The sequence below is a fragment of the Coptis chinensis genome, chromosome 8, assembly GCF_015680905.1.
Source record: "Coptis chinensis isolate HL-2020 chromosome 8, ASM1568090v1, whole genome shotgun sequence".
Classification (NCBI taxonomy): domain Eukaryota; kingdom Viridiplantae; phylum Streptophyta; class Magnoliopsida; order Ranunculales; family Ranunculaceae; genus Coptis; species Coptis chinensis.
This window is the reverse complement of record NC_141463.1, coordinates 42,487,363-42,506,667: the sequence shown is the minus strand read 5'-3', so window position 1 is coordinate 42,506,667 and position 19,305 is coordinate 42,487,363. Positions and strand designations below refer to the sequence as shown.

Below are 19,305 nucleotides of genomic sequence, written 5' to 3'. Positions count from 1 at the left end.
TGTAGGATCACCTGAGTAAGACATAATGTCTTCATTTGTACATGTAAAGATTATTTTGAGTTAATACAAAGTAAAGAATTTCACTATTTCTAACATACTTTTGAACATACTTTTTTCAGACTTTGGTTGGACATACTTTTTTCAGACTTTCTAAAATGCATAGATAAAACTTGAGTTCTAGTCTGCAACACCTAACAAAAAGGCCTACAAACAACCCAACTTTTTCCAGACTTTCTAAAATGCATAGATAAAACTTGCTTACCACTGCATAAAAATCATAAAAGCCAGCACAAAAAACTGAAAGGATGTGCAAAATATTATCCATCAAAACAGGCTTGCCACTGCATAAAAATCATAAAAGCCAGCACAAAAAACTGAAAGGATGTGCAAAATATTATCCATCAAAACAGATATTCCGTCATTATCATCCTATATGCTCTGCAACTATTTTATTTTTCTATCCAACAAATAAAACTAATCTGGACAAACATATTGTAGGTTCTGCATATTGATCGGAACCGATCCAGCCCACCTGCTCAATTTTCCTTTAAGAATAGTTTCCCACACTGCTGCTTCTGGCCATCTAACAGACTGCCAATCTCGCCAAACCGGAGGTAGTGGAGCAATATCCATGAGCACAACTGGCACAAAATGTCCTTTGTTTATGTGGAAAATTGTGATTATCCGAAACATTTCTTCTGGACCTGTCCTCAACGGAAAGTACGTGACACCTAATTGCTGCGGCGCTGTGGTAAAAAAAATAGAATTAAAAGCACTAGCAACTAAGGAACCCATGTCCGGGAGATCAAGCCATTCTTTCTCATTCATTGTAGAAGACTTGGTACACTCTAAGTTTCTTTTATGGTTTTCAAACCCGTCATTACCATACAACTTTGTATAGTAATCTGCATACTGCATCAACTCTTCCAGCATAAGTGATAGGGTTATATATTAAAAGCATTCATTTTGTATTAACTCTAATTCTTTATATTTTGAATGAGAATCATATGGGCAAATGTTATGCATATTATATATGTTATTAGTTATATGCATGTGTCTAATACTTTATGTTGTAGATGATATGGTGTGAACACACAGAAGATCATATCATCAGTACCTTATAAAGTATAGGTAATCGTTCATAACCTAGATGGATTTGGACAAACCATTAGTACGGTTGTAGTATAATTTGGTATTAGTCTATCTTGACTATAGGATTACACTAGTACACTTTGTGTGTATTGAACAGGACCAAGTGAGGTTGTTTCTCTTTATCTTCGACTATGTAAGAGAACAAACGCCTCTGTTATTATGGATGCTTGTCCTCTTAATCCGAATATAATAACGGGCACTTACGTGCATTGTACATTGCTTTAAATCATCAATGAGTGAGATTCATTTGTGAATCAACAAACTCAATGGATTGGGTAATGACATTGTATGTAAGGTGTGTTGTTGATTATAGAAGGAATTCATGACCCGCAGGAAGTCGGGTTGATGATGTCCCCTTGAGGAGTCATGTAAACCCTGCAGGTGGATTTATTCTGACATGACAATGAGGTTGAGTGGTACTACTCAAGGACATAAGAAGTTGATTAATGTAGTTGTCAGTAACTTGACTTAATCAACGGACATTCGATATCTTAAACACGGGAGATCAACGAGCATATAATATGGAGCCCATAAACGCTAACACGTAATTTGGGATTAAGGCGGTAGTGCAACAATGACCTTTAGTGGAATAAGCCATTTGTTGACGGACTTGAGCCGTGTGTTCTGGGCGAACATGGGAAGCCCAAGCCCGTCAGGAGGCCCAACCCTAATTTCTCCTCATGGTTCCTATTGTAGCCTATAAATAGAATACTCTCTCTCTTGCCGAAATTCACTATTCACTGTATTAGAAAAAGAGGCAAGGAAAGATAGATCCAAAATTGGATCTAGATTTGTGAGAAAGAAGGGGATTGTAGATCGTTGTCCACACAACGTCCAATCTATTCTAAAGGAATACAACAGAAGATCAAGGGGTTGATTGTTGATTCGGATTCATAAAGCTTGGATTCTCAGAGTTATCAAAACCAGATCTAAAAGGTATGTTCTCTATCCAAATCATGAAAACCCCAATGAATCCGCTGCGCGTGGGTTCTCGCGGTTTGTAGAAATATTCATTTTGAAAATAACAGTTCCTACAATAAGACCCCTTACTGTCCGCCATGCTAAATCATCTGTATATCCTAGCAGTGTAGCTATGGATCTATAACCACAATGCTCATCTGGGGCTACCTCAGCCAAATCTTTAATCATATCGCAGATCAAAGGATTAAAGTCACATAAAATATTTCCCCACTTATGCTCGATTTCCATATTTTTTAGAATTATCTCTGACCTAGTATTATTTTTTTCTGCTTCTCTTCATGTTTTCTTTGGCCTTGTTAAACGAGTCAAGGTCAGACGATCCACTCACTTCAGGATGAACATCTTCATTTAAATTAGGTGGTCCGCAGATGTTAGTTAAAGAATTGGGACATGTAGCTGCTTCACCAATGTTAGAATGGACATTTTGGTCGTTGCTTGTGCCTTGAGCAATATTTGTATCACCTTGTTCTTCAAAAACAGAAATGAGTATGAGACAAGTTAAAATGTTACTCAAAAGTGAAATAAGACCAATCCAACCGAAAAAAAATAACAAACCGAGATATACACTATTACTACAGAACTCTCAAACTAAACTACATAAAACAAGCTGCTAGGATTGCCATTTAGAACTGAAACACCCATACATAGAGGAGATATATATCAAAAGTATCAATCTAGTATGGAAGGTAGTAAGGGTCGGGTTGGATCAATGCGTTAAGAATTAGGATCGAAACCCACATTTATACATAGAAGTTATTCTGATCATTCAAAACAAACTCTTATTATATAACTCGCAAAAAAGGCATAAAACAAGGAGGAAAACAGAGACTTGAACAAACATACATGTCAAAAAAAGAGAACATTTATGAAAAACAAGTCCTAAAATTTGCCTTTCAGCAGAAAAAGTATCATTCTTCCTCAAAGCATTTTGGGTGAGCCTGTAAGTAAGCCTCTAACACTTTTATAAGCGTGATTCAATAAGAAATAAATAAACCCCAAAGCAGCTACCAGGTCTGCTACAGACAACCACATGACACCCCCCCCCCTCTTATATTTTCTCCCACTTTCACCCAATCCACAAACAAATAATCTACTACAATCAGCCTTTCTTATTTCTATTTCTCTTTTTTGAAGTCCCCTGTGTTGTGCTTGTGCACTTTTTTTTAGTTTGCTCGTGTACAACCTGCTCAACATCTTACTAAAATTAATTCAACAAGCCTGGGCATTACAATAGACATAATTTAAAAAACTCAAATCAAGAACAAAAAATGTTTCCACCCAAGTTCAGCATAAAATTTTTTATTTATTTATTTACCTTCCTATCCCAGTCGGCAAGTTTTTCTTGAACCTTTATTTTCTATCCACAAGTCAACGATGCCTGGGTAGGCTAGACTGTGGTAACCTAATATAACTGGTGGCAAGGGAGCATCATCACTAAGTCTAAGTGGCACATAATATATGCCGTTATTTATATGAGCAATTGGGATAATGAGAGTATGGTCCAAGTCTGGTGGAGTTCTCAAAGGAAGGTAAGTTAACGCTTGCTTTGGCGCTAGGGTGACAAACACACAATTATAAGCACAAGCAGTTAACCAACCCATGTCAGGAAGTTCAAACCACTCAGTCGGGTTCATCGTCATTGACTTTGTACATTGTAAATTTTGAATTAAGTGTTCGAAAATGGTGAATCCAAACCATTCAATGTACTCTTCTACATTTCCATCAACTCAACCAACAACCTCTTCCTCACGGTAAACCATCCAGTCTTATCACCATAGTTCAATAATCTTGCTATGGACCTGTATCCACAGTGTCCATCCCCAAAGACATCCTCACATGAAACAATGAAGTTGTTAAGCAATGGATTCAAATCTTCTAGCAAATATATTTGAGCTGGCTTCTTAGGTGGTCTGCCCCTTTTTTGAGGTACTTTTTCAATTGCTTGAGTTTCTCCTTGGTTCTTACGTGGTCTGCCTCTCTTCTTCGGAACTTGTTCACTTGTTTTTTTCTCCTCTTGCGTTTGTGCATACTAAAAAACAGATGGTTCTCTTCTTGTGTCATTCTGATCTTAAGTTGATACTTTCACATATTTCTTTGAAATTGATAGTCTACCTTTGACATTGAGTTTTTCTTGAGGCTCTTGCATGTGTGTAGTCTTTGGATCAGCAAGCTCTAAACATTTCTTCATCAACATTAGTTTTTGGTTTTCTAGTAAGCAGTTGAACTTCTTCTTAATTCCTTCCACCTCAGGTGAAATGTCCATCGACCCTCTTGGAAGTTCCATTGGCTCAAAATCAAGTTGCAGCCAACGACGATCTATGGACCTCAAGGGTATGTAACCATCACCAAGTTTTACCATATGTACCAACTCATGAGCATATGGAAGACCACAAGTACGCCTCAAAACACACCCACATTCTTTTTCATAAATGCCCACTTTGTTTGAACGTACAAGTTCTTTCGACAACATATCAATCGCCTCCCTAGAGATAAATCCTCTAATCTCACTGTATGCCTTGTCTCGACTATAATGACGCATAATGTTGCAACTAATATTAAATGGAGCTTATATACCATTGAGTTGATTTTCAAGGAGGTTATCAATCACATCCCAATTTTGATACAAATTGCCGCGCGAACTCCTCAAATTTCTTTTCAAAGATGAATGTTGGGATTCTACTCTATTGCTAGTGTGAGTGCTGAAGTGCATCACTAAATTAACCCAAACCGCCACAAACTGTTCATTGCACTTGTTCAACAACTATTCGACGTACTATACCACATGTGTCATATGTGCATATTCATTCTAAACACAACCAAATTTTCATTATAGACATCTTCAGTAGGTGAATTGAATAAATCACAAACCATTTTGTAGAACTTCTGAAACTTATTGTTTTCTTCAAAAGATTTTTTACAGTTAGTAATCACACTAGTCTGAATGTGCCAATGACAAAGGAGGTGTTTAGCCATGTGGAAATACACGCGCCATAGCATTCATCAATGCGAAGTCTCTGTCAGTCATAATAACTTTCACACTAGATGCCTTGCCTTCCAAAACACTATATAACATTTCCAAAGCCCAAACAAAGTTATCTTCCTTCTCTGAATCTAAATATGCAAAAACAATAGCAAACGTCTTCATTGTAGACGTAAACCCAACAATTTCTAGCAATGGCAGATTGTGAAGATTAGTCTTGTAGGTACAATCAATAATCAACACTTACTGAAAACACTTGGCCAACTTAATTGATCTCAAATAAGCAAAAAAAAATCCTTGCATTCTCCTGTAATCAGGTTCTCTCTATGAGACTCATAGTAATCGCGATCGTCCAACATCTTCAATAATTGTTGCATTTGTGATCTCCCTTGCAATTTTGTAAGACGATGTTTTGCTCGAAAATTGTAGATGGTACTTAGAGTTGATAAATTCTCTAGGCCGTCTTTCCTTTTCAAAGCATTCAAAATTTCTCTTGGTTTAACGCCAGCCTCAGACATCTCGATCAAAATCATTTCTTCATCTCGTGTTAGCCTTCCCACAAAAGAATGGCTTGTAAGATTTTCAGCAAGACGGTAATTATGAGTTCCGCAAACTATTACCACTTCCCATCCCCCTTGATTATGCTGATAACCCTTCAACTTAAATAAACACTTGCACTTTTTCGTTCCTGTCTATCGAGGGAGCTCCATGGATAGCTTGTATCGATCTATCTTCTTTGGTTTTTAAGGTTTAAAAACACCACCTCTCTCGCAAGTTAAAAGCACCCTAGGTTTTCAGCCACTTTCAACGCTATCCGACTTTGCAATGATAACCACAAAACTAATTTCTCTCCCTACCTCTCTGCACCAATCAACAAGGTCTTTTCGATTTTCAAATACATGTAATAATTTTGTTATAAATTATATTACATCACCATTCGGAAAAATGATATACTAAATTTATAAAAGTGTCTTCAAGTTCTTACTATTGCAGTTGTAAATGCGTCGGTCATATCCGAACAAACAAAATTAGAGTTTTCTATCGGGCTTTCTTGCTCTTCATTTTTTGACTCATAATTCAGTTGAAGTAAAGACAATGCATTTAGAGATGCACTACTAATAAGATGAGGCTGTTGAAAGTAAAATTTTATCAAAAAAAATGGTTTAGGTTTCTTATACTCAATATGCATCCAAAAAAATAGCACTTTGTTTAATATTGCAAACAAACTCACATTTTTGTTTGGTGTTTGTATCTGTTTATTGTAATAATCCAAAGTATAATAGTCTTCTGCGTTCTCCCATTCTTCAAATTTTAATTTTGAATTTTTTTCTTCATCCTCATTCGGTTGGTATTCATCCTCATTACTTTGGTATGATTGATTCAAATCAAAAGTGGGTGTTTGCATGTTTATTAATGAGATAAAAGAATAAGAGGTTATTGGAGGAAAAGAAAAAAAATACGCGGTCTTTTTCTTCTACAGCTGAATCACGTAGAGTAAATGACTTGTTTTAGTCAATAAATATATTGGGTACGCCTAATAAAAAAAGAAGGGTAATTTAGGAAGCTAAATGTGTCTAAAATCATTTTATTTATTTATTTTAAAATTGGGGTACGGGAGTGTTTTGTTGGGTATGTCCAAGATCACCCTAATTTTAGTTCAAGAATTTAGTTGTCTAAATTTAGTAACGGTTCTTATCTCAAAAGGTTTCCTTTTATGTAGAACCACTTTTAGTAACTGTTCTTATTTCAAAAGGTTTCATTTTATGTAGAGTAGCTAGTCGGTTTTGGTTGTTTGCAATATGAGGATATTTTCATCTACTTCTTGTAAAATTAGGTTAGATTTGTCAGTTTTCTATTTTCATCAAATTGAAGTATTAAATCCTAAATTTTTTTTACTCGGGTCTTAGGACTACTAAATATTCTTAACTAACCGCCTAATTTTCTGGATATCTTACTATATTAGAAAAATCTGAAGTATGAGGAATAGTGATTTGGTGTCACATTTTGTGTCCACTACAAGGGTATTTGAGACTTTTCACTATCTAGATAAATGAAAAAAAATGAGTAATTTCTTACTCAGCTCGGTCTCTCCTTCGTCACCCCTCTTTCTGTCTCTGCTGAACCTCTCTCTCTCTCCCCCCCCCTTTGTCTCCATTAAATCTTCGTCAGCTACTGTCAGAAATTTTATAACTTCATCACCTCCACCTCCCCCACCCACCCCAACAAATCTCTCCTTGTACGATATTGTTTCTGCTACAGTAATCTATTTAGACAAAATGGTGAGATTTTATGTTGTTTTATTGATTGTTTGTTTAATTAGTTACTTAGATTTTATATTGTTTGGTTGAAGAAAATAAATCTGATAGCATGTGAACTACCATTAATCTTTACTATAAATTGTCTGCATGTGTGGGGACTATTTGCAAAACTTCTAACGTAGAAGCGGGGTCTACCGTGGCTATATTTGGGATAGGAGCCATTGGACTGGCGGTATGTTGATTCTTAATAGCAACAACTTTGACATATCTTTCAATCGAGCAAATCAAACTCTTGCATCTTCATTAATGAGGTGTAATATAGAAAAGCACTGTTCTTAATTTCTTATTTCATTCCAGTAGAGATATTAGGAATTACTATAAGTTATACACAAATGTCCTATCACCAAAAAGATGGTCCTACTATAAGTTTATTGTAACAGGTTGCAAAGGGAGCAAGGCTTTGTGGAGCTGCTGGAAATATAGGCGTGGACTTAAATTCGGATGAATTTGAACTTGGTATGGATTCATCTCACCCTGATTTCTCTGATGGATTTTAGGCATTTAGGAACATGAAAAACTTAGCATGTATTGGTTGTACAATTAGTTAACTGTCACTACTTCATCCAAAAGAATAAAATCATTAACAATGACTTAATCTTTTTCTGAACCATTTACCTTTCATACCACTGGGTCGTGCAAGAAAAAAAGTTGGAGTCACAAACTTTATTAACACAAACGATTGTACTAATAAACTTAGTAAGGTAATATTTTCAAACTTTACAAATATTACATTGAAATAACTTGGTTTTTTGGAGCTACAAGTCGATTACCTTCTCTATATGCTGGAAAAAAAAGTTGAAGCAAAATATTCGCTATTTGGAAGCAGGTCATTAATGAAATGATAGATGGGGGTGCAGTTAAATGTGTTGGATTAGGATCATTGGTGCAGGAAGCATTTGCTTGCTGCCGAAAGGTATTACTTCATATCTTTTATCTGCACCTGCTTCTAAATTGTAACTTGAAACCTTTTGTTGTACCATACACAATATAATGAAAGAATGTGAGATTCATTTGTTTTAAATCATTAAAGTTGAAGTATTGTGTACTATATGAGAGAATGAAACCAATAATCAGTTCGTGTTTCCACGTCTGTATTATTAATACGTACGTGTGACATTTATATGATTTTTGGTCATTGTATCTTTGAAATGAATTTTAAAGTAGAAGTGTGTGTAATGATATTTGGACAGTAATTTAGGCACAGATGGAATTAGTCTCCCCTTAGATAAATTTCTAAATTGCCCATCAAACTTGGTGGTTGATCGAACAATTTCAAAGGCAGAATTATTTGGAACTGAAGACATTAAAGGTATTCAGAAGGGGAGGATCGATCTCAACACTTATGCATGGGAAAACTCCACAGCTTCAATTATTAGATGATCTTGAAATTAACAAAAGGGATCCCACTGGTCTACATCAGCAAGTACTAAATTTATGTTAAACACTACTTTTTTTTTATGGGTGAATTCTATGAAATATTTCAAGCACTCGAACCAACTTCCACTTTAAGAAATTTTAATGCATAAAACAAATGTACCATATTGTTCTACAATTCCTTCTTAAACTGCAGTTTTCTACAAATTAGTGCATATAACTTGGTCGCTGGACGCATTGAGGCATCTACAAAACAATTATATATATTTTTTATTTTTTTTTGTGTAACAAAATTCTGGCAGTATACCAACTATGTTGTCTGTTCAAGGCATGAAGCCCACCTTTTCATAATATAGATATAGATAAATCTCCGTTAAATAGCACTTAAGATGCAGGTAGTGCTGACACACACATCCTCCTTTTCCTTATGCGAGATTAGTAACATATAAACATGCTCGAGGCATAGCCGCATAGGGATGATCCCTCTTAACGTTGTTGAGATTTGTCTGCAAAGGTGAAATTTTGTTGGGAGTGTCATAGACATGGCCAAGCTTTAAGTATGTGTAAATGTCTTTAATATATATATATATATATTTGAAATTTTTTATACTATTTGAAATGTCGTATTTACTTATGTGTTCCTTAATAGCACTTGTATGTTTTTATTTTATGTGGTATGATTGGATGATTTATAATTTTTAGTACCCTTCGGTGGTGTGAAACAATTGCAGTTAACATGGTGAGAAATAATTAAACTAAACAAAGATTCATGGGTGTAGCGATTCAAGAAAAACATTGGAGACAGGAGGTCTTTTTTTCTGTTGTAAGTAGCTCCCAAACTTCTCTATGTTGATCAAAAACTACCTATGTTCAGTCATAACACTTTGATACTAATGATCTATAGATTACGTACTGTGAACCGTCTATGATTTTCTAAAAGAGAAAAATTCATTTTAATCTAAACCAGATTGGGTCACTGTCTTAAAGGGAAATCAAGAAAGTTCTTTTCAATGGGTATATCTATTGTTATATAGTTTTGGTATACATAAAGATGGATTGTTGTTATTATTTATGTCTATATATGCTTTTCAGATGGGATATCTATTTTCAAATGCCACTTCCTTAGTGAAGTTTAGGTGTGCTTCTATGATTTCTCAGGCTTTCCACTCTTTAAAATTTAAATCACAGTCCAAAAGTGGTATAGAGGTTTTGCCTAAATTCTCCCGCTTGAAAAATAGAAATTAAAACATATAAGAAATCATATAAATAGTGGTTTAGAGGTTTGCTATAATGATATTTGATCAACCATCTAGCCATTTTGACCCCTTCCTGGTAAAATGAATCCATTGTTCTTGGAGACTATACTATAAACACTTGAATGTAAGAACCTTATGATATAGTTTATATTTTTTAGGAAACAATTGTCAATTATATGTCTAGATATTTATGTACCAAGTTCCTTCTATTAATTTCTTTTTTCTTGGGATAGCATATAATTTGCCTTTTCGATTGTTAGTTGGTAATCCTTCTGAATGCATTGACTATGACTACGACAATGTTTCTTTTCTTTGGTTATGATCAAAATAACGAAGCAAGTCCCTTGGAGTTGTTTGGCGCATTTGTGTAATACCAACACTCTATAATAGTATAAAAGGGCTTATTGCCCATTTTGCATTGTTGAAAAGTTACCTAGACTTCCTTAGGTAACTTATATATATACATTGACCATATATATTTTTTTGTTTTAGCCAACATGGCTATGATTGTTGATGGCCAAGAAAATGAGGTAGCTGCTATTGACACACGACAAAAGTGTTAGTAAAAAAAGGATATCAACAAGGTTACTTTGGGACTTTCACCATAAATGTGGTTTATATTGACGTGTTCTGCTCATTTAACTCACAAGCACATTGATATTTCTGAGAGTTTATCGTATTTTATTTTGCTGTACGTATCTTTGAACTCTTTGTATATAATAGTTATGTTCACGAATATTGCTTTCTTTCTCATGATCTATTGGCTACTATTGACTTATTAATAACTACTACTATCTATTTTATATGCGTGAGCTTTGCTATTTCCATTAGTTTTACACCCATATATTGAATCCTATGTGCAACCACCTGCTATCACGCCTCCATGGTGTTTTAAGACTTCTATTATGCAAATTTTTTCTCCTTATGGGTGTGTTTAGATCTCTAAATTTAAAGCTTTCTTTTGCTTTTGATGACATTTTCTCTTCTCTTCATTTTATTTAAGTTATTCTGGAGAAAGGAGTGCCTACATTCATAAAATGATATCAGTGCATCGCTACAAAACAAGATCTCTTCCCTACGGAAACAAAAACAAACCATGTAGTTGTTATAAACCTTATACATCCAGGTGTTCATGAATAAGGTATAAAAGATTTATCTATTGCTCTCTTTTTTTGCCATAGTTTTGAGTTCATTATTCCTGTTTCGAAGGTAAATTGTTGGTTCTTGCAAGAAGATGACTAATATAACTTTCAATTCTTGGTGATTATTTTTAAGCGTATGGCTCCAACATACCTGAATATTTCAAGGATGGTGTATCTTCAATTGTACGTAACTTTTCCTCCTACTGCCCTATAAAAGTTGAATTGGTATCTTGTATGATTGAGAAGACAGATGATCAAAGGCCACATTGTGAGTGTCCATATAAACATGTGTATGACAAGAATTTATTCATTAAAACAATATACTCATTCTAACTATGCTTATGAATTATCTCTTCACTATCTCTTCATAATGCTTCTTTGCAGTTGAAATTGACATTACTTATAATGCATGCCAAAGACAATATCTGTGACTGGAATGAAGCTGGACAGAGCACTGCAGAACTACTTAACAATGATAAAGTCAAAGTAACTTTTAAACTAACATGTTATCAACTGGACGATCGTGCCTTGCTTTTATGACCTCTTTCATGGATTTCGAACTTAATTATCACTGCTTTATGGTTGGCTAGAGAGATGGCATAAATGGAATAGCCCACACTATATCAAATTCTGATGACAAAGTGTCCTTAAACTCATATGACTTGCTACTAAATCTTTCGGACATGACTTTGGAGACAGTTCGAAAGAAATGATTCGGAGAGCGAATGCTTAATGTTTTGTCATGTTTATTATAGAGAAGTGCCTGTTTCAATAGGTTTGATAGACTTCAGGATAATGTTGTCATTACATGACAACAGGAGAATTACTATGTTTAACTATAGGAGCCAAATCCTTTTATTTCAATGGGTACTTTGAGTTTTACTAATTTTTGTTCTATGAATATAAATGATTCTAGACTTCTCTTTACATGATGTTTTATACTGCTGCTATACTCGACAATTTACTGAGAGCCAATAGTACGTTACTAATAATTCAATCACCATATACGTTCATGAGCAGTGCGTAGATGTCAGCAACAAATTTATCATGAACTAATGCTCATTTTTTTTACGTATGTACAATCTTATCATCATGTTAGGTACTACCCCAATCTCTCTATTTTCTAGCGTCAAATGTTTAATTATGACGTTCGAGAATCCTCAACTCACTAGATTCAAACAAAACAAGCTAGGTTTGCATTTGAGCTATAGAAATACCTTCCGTTAGTATAAGCTTCAAGCCTGTAATATAAATACATGCAGCGCATGTGCATGATGCTAGTAGAGAGAAAGAGAGTGTTGGGAGGGAAAGAGAGGAGTGTCACCAAAGATGGGTCGGGAGAGAAAATAAGAGAGAGAAAGATGGAGTGAGAGATTTTGGGATTTGAGGGACTGCACATTTCGAGAGATTTCAATTTTCAGATCAAGTTTGTTTAAGTACACTCGCTTAAGAGCGGGATGTATATATATACAGGTTGGCTACGTCGACATACAAAAATGACTTACGAAAATGACATACGCAATCCTACCTACCTACACAATTATCTTAAAGCTGATTTTCTGGGGATGTGATCTTCACAACTAACATGGAGATCATCTCCACAAAAAATCAGCTCTTTTGAACATGTCTAACCCTACCAAGTTGAGTTTAAGTTAGAAATTTATCTGATGGTCCAAAATTTAATTACATTTTTGACAAAACTAGAAACATCCAATTAAGCAGATTTTTCGCTAGATCCCGTGGTATTGATTGCACTTAACAAAATTGCATAAACCCTCCAAACACTTGGATCGCCCAAGTCATATTTTGGTGAAAATGATTACCAACCATTGGATGGGGACTTTTGGGCCCCATACTTTCCTATTTTGTTAGATATATTCTATCCATGGTAGGTAAGTCATCTCGATCTACAAAAAATAAGCCCTTAGAGTATCTCTAGGTGGTGGTAGTATACTCTTCAAATTTGAAGACGAAATTTGGAGAATCTAGACGCAAATTTTGACCAACTCTAAGTGGTCACAAATATCGACCACAAAATTGATTGTAGACCCCACCACACACACCAGTACCACTGTTGCACGCCATTGGTACTGTCTCGCGCCATTACTAATGTCGTGTATTATGCCTGTTTAAATGTCGCGCGACAGTCAGACTTTTATCATTTCTCACATTTGTTTTCAACCTAGTTTCTCTAGTTCTAACAAAAAAATGGATTCCGATGATGAATACGTCTATAATAACCAAAAAAGATGGAGTGGTGATGGTGAGGAAGATGAAAGCAGTGGTAATAGTACACTGGTTTGGAGCAATCCCATGGGTGATCTAGATAATTAACCAAGCACTTCTGGAGCTGGAAATCAGGGAGATGAGCCGGACGATCCATTGCTGCTTCAGTATCAGCAAGTCGATTTTGAATTTCCTGCTAAGGCTATGGATTTTAGCCATATTAGACCGGTGTCTAGGAGGTTTCATAATAAGCATGTCTCAAGAGTTGTTCTTGAACAACAAGTATGTATTTTAATTTCATATATTAGCAGTAGTAGTAGTTAAATACGTATATTTTTATTTTTATTTTTTTAATTTTAGCTTCATTTTGCGTACATCAGAGATGTGTTATGTATCGGGTTCGGTGCACTCCACATGCGCTTAAGACGTGGTAGGATGATATTAAAAAAGTCAGTGCACTTGACCATGTTAAAGATGAAATTCTAGCGACTCCCTTCGGTCATCTTAGTTGACATACCTTACAATAAGACTGACATTCAAGGAGTTATCAATGGTTTAGTTGAAAGATGGTGGGATAGTACACATACTTTTCAATTCCCTCAGGGAGAGTTGGGCTTCACTCCACTAGATTTTTGTATGATATTTGGTTTGACTATAGGATTAGGTCATCCATTGAGATGTAGCACTGAATTCCAGAGTTGTGCCCAAATGATGACTTTCTTCCCTTATTTGATCGAGGAGTCATATGACAGTGCTGGTGTTAGGATTTCTGGTATCAAGGCTGCATACATTACACCGTTAACTAATGATGATGGGTTGCAGTTTTTAATAAATTATTTGTCACTTGATTCTGATGATGGTCAAGCACACGTTGATGAGTATGTAAAAGCTTTCTGTATGTATTTAATAGGCATCTTGTTTCTTCCTTCTGGCCATTCCACGATTAACTTGGGGCATCTAGCTAACTTTGAGCACTTGCATGAGTTGGGCGGTATTGATTTTGGTGGAGCCATATACTGTAATTTGTTGCCTTATTTAGATAGGGACTCTCGGCAGACTGGTGTTGTCAGTAGTCCCCAGATGGGAGAGTTTGTCATTCTCTTAGAGGTATGGTTTTATAAGTATTTCCGTGCTGCAAATCCTATCCTCACAGAGTACACCGATGAGAGGCCTAGGCTCAGGGCTTGGCACGGACCTCGTCTGACCAGTGAGATCATTCATAACATAACTTCTGTCCGAACCCAGATCGAGCTTAGCACACATGCTTTTATTGTTTAGAGGCCTTGGTGAACACCTGTGTACATCGGCACGAATGATTGTAGATACACATTGTTCATTTCTCATAGGAGGATGGTATTCACTTGTGGGAGTGGTATGGAGTGGTATTTAGGGGATAGATGTTACAGACAACTCACACCATGCTTTGGTATCCCCCCTGATCTGCCTACCCATGTATCAGAGGCTAAGGACATGACCTTACAACAAGTAATCGAAAGAAACGTGGCTTGGAGTTGGCTAGTAGCTTCTAACCTAGTTACATTGCAGACTTATTAGCAGTATTACCGTTATTGGTTTAAGGTATCTATTGGTCATTTGCACCCAGCTGTGGGTCGTACAGGCAACATTCATACGGTTAACAGAATGGGTGTCAGACGTGAATTTCAGATTGGCCAGCCGTCATAGCCGACATTTCAGCATGGACCTGTACACACATTTGTTCCAGCGCCAGATCCCCCAGTCATAGTGGCCTTGGGTTTTCAGTTTGAGTGATACGGGTGGCCAGATGATTTACCATCCCAATTCTTCTATTGATGACACTCGTGTCGTATAGTTAGAGCCTGACCTTGGACATCTACCTCTGGTAATTATTTTTATTGGTTTTGGTTTATTATTTTTGTTTATTATGAAAATGTCATAAATTATTAATGAATAATTATTTCAGGATGAGCTACGCATGAGATATGAGACAAGCATTCGTGTAAATGATGGCATGTGCTCCTCGGTATTCGCCTACAGTGTTGAAAGAGAGAGACTTCTTTCCCAGGCTCATGTCGATTATGATGATTTGCAACGCCAGGTTGATGAGTTACATGCTCATATTGATCGCACAAGGGTGAGTTCATCACATAGACAGACGAAGAGTTCAACACAAGGACAGTCGAGGAGGAGTTCACAACAAAGGAGGCGTATTTAGGAAGTGAGGACTTGATGATTTATAATATTAAGTTTGTTGTATAACGATTATTATTATGTTGTGTGATTTAGAATTATTCATTTGATTATTTTGATAGGTTCTAATTTACTTCCTTTGATCAATTTGATTTAGCAAATGAATTGTAATTTTTATTAATAGTTTGACAACTAATACATGATTGCAAAAAAATAAAAATAAAAAAATAAAATAAAAGACAATTATTACATATCACCCTTATTACATACTACTAGAGTTACTCTAGTTATCAAGCCAGTCATCATTTTCTTCATCATTGGCTCCTTCGTCGTCGGAAGCTTCATTTATACTACTTGATTCAGCTTTTTTTTTTTTTTTTTTTTTTTTTTTTTTTTTATATTTAGCTACAATTGCTTCTTGTTTTAGCTCTAAAACCCTTCACAAACGAGGATTGACTTTGTCGAGTGACATTGCCAACAACCTAGTCTCATTTTTCTCCTCTCTAACACGGAGTTTTTTTTTGCTTCAAAAATAACTTTTTTTGTGTCTTCTCTTGCTTCAATTTCATCCTAGTTTGAAATTGCCCATTTAGAATCTCTTCTCTATTTCTTCGGCTTTCTTTAAAAGCTTGAAGAAATTCATCCATATTTTTAGCAGTGGATGCAACATTACCCTTGTCAGTAGAAGCAATTTTCTTGTTCTTCTCAATTTCTTTGCTCTACTTCCTACAAACCGACCTCTCCAAAAACCTTCGGTACTGCTAGGATCGTATTCCGAGTACAGTGAAGGTGAAGGTGGAAGGGTTAGAGTGAGGCATTGAAGGGGTTGGGGTTGAGAGTGAAGAATCGAAGCCTTCAAAATCTCCAGATCTTGCTTTCTTCTTTGGTCTTGGACCAAGCATTTCGTTGCGTAATTGAGTTATTTGCCACTTCGGCGTATTTTTTACTAGATTATAACAATCTTACCATATCCATAGTTTCCCAGTAGTAGCCGCATAAGTTGCTGCCGCATCTGTAAGCTACGTTTATTAAAAAAAACAAAAAACAAAATCAATATCAAGTAGTATATAAACGAAGTATAAATGAATCTTACAATGTCTTCACGTCCCCACCCGCTTGGAGGTTGTTCTTCAAGCTTTCTTAATATAGCATGATATTTGTTGAAGAACGGTAAAAGAATCGCCCAATGTTGTGAGACTCCCTTCCACTTACGGTTGCGGTCAAAACCTTGAATTTCATTCATCCTAGCCATAATTCGTTCCCAATAAACTTGTCCCGATTGATCATTCCCTATTATAGGATCTTCTCCAATCTCAATCTACGCTCTAGTAAGAGCAATATTTTCTTCATTTGTCCAACTTGGACTCCTGCCTTGTTTTGGTTGTGACATTGAGAGTGTTGTGTGTGAAAGGGTTGAGTTGTTTGATAACAATGTTTGAGTTGAGTGTATATAAAATGAATAAGGAAATGAGTGTAGATATATGGATTTAGAATTCCGGCCGTTTTTTCCCATTGGAGCACGCGACATTGGCAATGGCGCGCGACAGTAGGACTAGCGTAGGTGCTGGTCAAAGTCAAAAAAAAAAATTGGGGCGGCATTTGCAATGTTGCTCCGCATCCGCATCTAAATTGCCAAATTTGCGAACAAGAATGCGAACGAACAGGTTATACGACCAAATTTACTACCACCTAGAGTTGGAATTCCGGAAAATTCCGAATTATTTCTTCAAATTTGAAGATTTTGACAGGTGATACTACCACCTAGAGATGCTCTTAGTTCAATGTGCAAAGTCATCTCAATCTACAAAAAATAAGCCCTTAATTAGTTCAATGTGCAAGTCCCCTCTGCTTTTGGAATGCGCATGTCATTTTCGTAAGTCATTCTGATCACATCTCACAAACAACAAACAAATGTTCACATTTTTTTTTGTTCCTTTTTTCCAATATAAACAAGCAAATGTTAACATCATGACAAACTAACAATGACAAGAGAAAGATCCATATGGTAATTGATACTCGCAATTTGTTCTCTTAATTAATGTTAAATAACACGCACAGAGAACAGTAAGCAACCATATGTTCCCTTCGCTTTCCATTCTAAACAGCCACCTATCTCAGCTAGAGATATCAATAGCCTTGACATCAGGCTTCTTAACTTTAGCCTTAGGAACAAGCGAATGCGAAGCACTCCATTCTCCATTGCAGCTTTCACTTCATCAACCTTAGCATTCTCTCGAAGTCTAAATCGCCTCAAGAACTGTCCATCTGCTGCGTTCCACTCGATGCCACTTCTCATTCTTTTCTTCCTCCTCTTTGCTTCTTTCTCCACTTACCTTAAGAACTCTCCCTTCTTCAACTTCGACCTTCACTTCTTCCTTTTTAAGTCCTGGAAGATCAGCTTTGAACACATGAGCCTCTGGTGTTTCTTTCCAGTCAATACGAGTGTTCGCAAATTGGGTTGTTTCATTTGAGAACTCAGAGCGGAATGGAGAAAGTGGGAAGTCTTGGAATGGATCCCATATGTCAAGAGAGATTGGGTAAAAAATGTTGCTTCTCTGGCCACCGAAGATGCTTGGAATGATCGACATTTTGTGATTTTGGTTGAAAGAAATTGAAAGATTGGATGATTTAAGCGAATAAGAAGATGTACGAAGTGTAGCGTTTTTTATGTTATTGATTTTGGGTTTAAGTGTGGAGAGGCATATATAGGAGAGGGAAAAGTAGGAATTCCAGCAAAGATTGTTTCTAGATTGGTCGGGACAATTTTGATTTTTCTGTAAGATATAGATTGGGCCCCGGTTGGTGTGGTCTCATTCTACTGGTTTCTACTGCGTCCTTCACACTTCCACACCATCTCTAATTTGAGTGGTGCCACATAGGATGCTAAACTTAATTGGAATGTAAAAGTGCGGGAAATAAGCAAACTTACCCCAGTGGTAAAACTCAGTTTTGAGCTGCTAAACTCAATCTATAAGTTATCCAACCAATGAGAAACAAGCAAATAAGGGGTTGTTTGCAAATTAGATTTTTTTTATAAATCTTCTATATTAAACAGTAGCCCTTCCCAAATTTGTGGAATCTCCCCAGATTTTCACTACTGGTTTCCAAAAAAAAAAGCGAAAATCAAAATAATAAAAAGGGAAATAACCCCCGCAAAAAGAAATAAAAACCGCCACATAACAAGATACTCTTCTTCTTCCTAGAAACCAAGAAAGTCACCATTAATAAAAACAAGAAATTGGTCCCAATTCCCATTTTCGAGTGAAAATCACTCTCAAAACTAACGATTTTTTTTAATCACTCTCAAGGACAAATTTTGGGTGAAAATAACCCGGAAAACCAATTTTCGCGTGAAAATAACCTTTAATGACAAATGTCCCAAATTTGAAATAAATATTTTCCAATTTTACTCTTTTTGTCGTTTTGCTATGAACAATGATTGTTCATACCAAAATAGGTAAACGTACCTAATACAATATATTGATGTATAAACAATGATTGTTCATATTCCAATAGGTGTTCTTACTGATCATACATTATGTATGAACAATAATTGTTTATACCCAAATAGGTAAACGTACCTCATACAATATATTGATGTATGAACATTGATTGTTCACACCCCAAATAGGTATGAATAATGATTGTTCATAGCTCATGTTGATGTATGAACAATGATTGTTCATACCCCAAATAGGTATGAATAC

General features: G+C 35.8%; 1 pseudogene; it reads right to left on the bottom strand.

Moving 5' to 3' along the window:
• Positions 1-17,712: 17,712 nt before the first annotated feature.
• Positions 17,713-18,361, bottom strand: LOC147481509 (17.8 kDa class I heat shock protein pseudogene; annotated as a pseudogene).
• Between the last annotated feature and the right edge of the window lie 944 nt (positions 18,362-19,305).